This window comes from Lipotes vexillifer, unplaced genomic scaffold, assembly GCF_000442215.2.
Source record: "Lipotes vexillifer unplaced genomic scaffold, Lipotes_vexillifer_v1.1 scaffold613, whole genome shotgun sequence".
NCBI classification, from domain to species: Eukaryota; Metazoa; Chordata; class Mammalia; order Artiodactyla; family Lipotidae; genus Lipotes; species Lipotes vexillifer.
The window spans coordinates 788,174-791,997 of NW_006792345.1; positions in this window are offsets into that span (position 1 = coordinate 788,174).

Consider the following 3,824-nt stretch of genomic DNA (forward strand, 5'->3'; position numbering starts at 1 on the left):
TACGCGGGCCTCTCACTGCTGTGGCCTCTCCCGTTGCGGAGCACAGGCTCCAAAAGCGCAGGCTCAGCGGCCATGGCTCACGGGCCCAGCCGCTCCGCAGCATGTGGGATCCTCCCAGACCGGGGCACGAACCCGTGTCCCCTGCATCGGCAGGCGGACTCTCAACCACTGCGCCACCAGGGAAGCTCCGCTCATTATTTTTATATCTATTAATTTACACCCCAACATTTTCCAAAGAGAATTTGAGGCACCTTTTAACAATACTTTTACTGGCAATCCAAAGGCCAATAAAAAATGTGAAAAGATCCACAGTCCTTTCTAAAAAATGAGTTCTTGCTGGGCAAAAGATATACAAACTTGTCCCCAAAATAATATGCCCTCTTAATGAATCAATGGGTCCAGGCACTGAGCATCAACAGTGGCTAACATCATAGTGTGAGCCAACCAGGACTACCTGCCTCTAGAGGAAGCGTGCACCCCCTTAGGAAGGCACCCTGGATCCGACCAAACCTCGCCTAGATCCAACTACAACTTTTCAAGAAATACAGAGAAACACAAGAAATTACATTGGAGAGGTACAATCAGTAAAATCCCAATAATGGAAAAGCTATTACTTCAACAAATAAACTACAAGGAAAAGAAAAAAAGAAATAAAGGGGGATCTACAGATTAAAAGAAATTTAAAAGACATATGAACTTATCACAATGTATGGACCTTATCTGGATCCTGATTCCAATGAAGAAACTATAAAATTTATGAGACAACTAGAAATTTGAATGCTGACTGGCTATTTGATGATATTAAGGAATTACTGCTTTTCAAAGTTTAAAAGAATCCTTATCTTTTAGAACATAAACTGAAAAATTCATGGATGAAATGACATCATAGTTAGGATTTGCTTGAAAATAATAGGTGGGGTGAGGTGTATGGATGGGATTAGGGACGAACAAGATTGGCCATGAGTTGGTAATTGTTAAAGCCAGATACTACTCTGTCTACTTCCGTATGTGTTTGAAATTCCTCATAATAAACAGTTAAAATAAAGACTGATGTTGAAACTAGTTCATACAATCATAGAAGGCCAAATACAAATTTAATTTTCCTTAATTCTTCGGGAAAATTATGTAAAAATGTCACCTTCTTAACCAAGTATAACTACATATTTAGATTGGAAATAGCTGCCCTACTGCCAAATCAATAGTCTTAAGAAAAAAATGTGGGTTTGTTTTACCTTATGCATCATGAAATAAATTGGTTTACTCACTGTTAATTGCTTCATCTGGCACTTTTCTCTATCCAGAAAATTAAGAAATTTGATTTTAAATAGACAAATTGAGGTGTATCCTCTAACATTTATTTAGGGAGGCCAAATAAACACATTTTAATCTGTCAACAAATTATTTAAAGTGGTATCCTGAAAATTAAATCCTCAGGAGTGGATTCTCCTCAGGAGACTCAGGAGAATCAAAACTCTTCAGAGAAGACTATGCCAAAACAGTATTATTTTTAACCCTGCAGAATCCTTTTGAAGGGGAAAAAAAAGGGTTAAATGAAGGGAAACATTATCTAAATTGGATGTTGTTCTTCCAGAACAAATGAAGAGCCAAAAGAGAATACTCAGAGCTGAGGGACCCAGGAAAGAATGCTGCTCTGGGGGAGACCTGGGTTCAAATTTCACTTTCCAGCTGCTTGCTATGAAACAAGACTGCTGAAACTCTGGGAACCTCTGTTTCCTCCTCTGCAGAAATGGGCTTCATAGCTGCTATCACAGAGCTCCAGTGACAATTAAATGAGAGTACCTGGACAAATAGGGCCTAGCTCCTCTGGCCTTGGGCTACCTTTCCAGCTCATTGCAACTCTTCCCTCCTATACAACCTGCACTGGAGGTTGACAATCCTACAACAAAGCTGAATGAAGTATTTTGCTTGTTTCACAGCATTTAAAACATTTTTAAATTAGCTACTGCCAACATTTCAAAATCAAGAGAGTGTAGATACAAATGTCGAGTCCTGACTTCTTTCTAAAAATTGCTGGGTGAGCTGGGTCTGGTTCTCCAGGGTCCCCACTACTCCAAGCTCTCTTACACCTGGCCCAACAGGCTGATTTTGACCCCACATTGGTCTAAAGTTCTTCCTTCACCCTGCCCTTTCCCACTTCTTGCCTCCCCCACCTGACAAGTTTCTCATCACCATTCAAGGCTCAACTCCAGCACCAGCCATCACCTCCTCCAAGTTTCCATGGCACAGCCCCCCTCTACAGCCAGCTGTCCTAATACTCTCTACATGTCTGCCTTCCCTACTAGGCTCTTGGGCTCTCTGGAGGAAGGGACCCTGTTGCTATTGCCTTTGTGTCCCCAGGGCCGAGCAGAAAGCCTGACCTAGATAATGTAGAATTCAGTAAATGTCTCCTGAATGTGTGGAAGGAAGTTACAGCTAAAACATTACAAAAATGTAAGATTTTATATCACAGCTTGTTCTGACAGTTACCAAATAAAGGGGTCAAGGACATTAAAATGTTTCACAAAATGAAAGCAAGTTTCCATCTGCATACTAGTTTCACAAGTTAGTCAGAAGTCACTAAACAAACATAAAGGAAAAGCAACAGGCGGGCAGGGTCATTCATTCATTCACTGGACTGATATTACGGAGTACTTACTGTGTGCTTTCTAAGCACTGGGGATAAAGCAGTGGACAAATCAGACAACTACCTGTTTTCATAAAGCTACATCCTAGTGGGAGAGACAGAAAATAAGCAGGCAAATCAATAGAATAGTTTCAAACCAGATACTAGGAAGAAAATTAAACAACATAATGAGAAAGAATTACTAAGGGAAGAAAGAGGGTGGTCAAGGAAGACATTGTGTAAAGTGAGACATCTGACCAGAAGAAGAACCAGAAGGAGCCAGCTGTGCAAAGATCCGGGAGACAACTCCAATCACTGGACACAGCAAGTGCAAAGGTCCTGAGGTAAACAGGGCTGAACGTTCAAGGCAAGTAAGGTGGGTGGGACAGGAGAACCGTGCTCTGGGTTGGGGGAGTGGTGGGAGGTTGGCGGGGTGGGTTGGCGGGGTGGGTTGGGCAGGGCCCGCTCTGGCGTTGCTGGGCACTGAGTGTGCAATGACAAGGCATTGGAGCAGCATTAGTATGGGGGACTATGGGCGAATGGGGAGGGGGTTCCTGCCACACTCAAACCAGCAAGGAGCAGTATGTGGTCCAGTTTTTCACAAATGTGCACTGGGCTCCTGCCCAGGCGCTTTCACACACATTCATATAGCCTGACAACAACACTGTCCCAAAGGGCAGACATTTCTTCCACTTTGCTGAGGGAAAAACCGAGAAACATCAAGTGTCAGTGCCTTTGCTAAGGTCGCAGGAACCAAATCCCAGGCTTCTGAGCATCCCGGAGCAGGTGTGCTGCTGTGTGCCAAACAATCGGGGGCGGGGGGCGCCCACAGACCCCACGGTAGGTCTGCCAAGGCCAGACTAGGGAGCGGGCCCTCAGCTTTGGGGTGCTGACAGCCGGGCGGGAGGGGTGACTGCGGCAGCCCGGGGGACGAGGGGCTGCAGCCGGGGTCACCAGCACCCCACAGACCCCGGTCGGCCCCACAGAACCCAGTCCTCCAGCCCCGCGCTCCCCCTACCCAGCGGATCCTGGACGCGCGGCCCTCCCGCCGTCCCTCCCCAGCGAGGCTCGGCCCGAGAGTCCCCGCTGGGCCTAACCCGCCCGCCGAGCTCACCTCGCCTCCCCGCCGCCGCGCCAAGAGGAGAGGGCAGGCGGGCGGACTGGCGGCGCTGCGCGCTGGCGGCTCGCGTCTCCGCTGCCC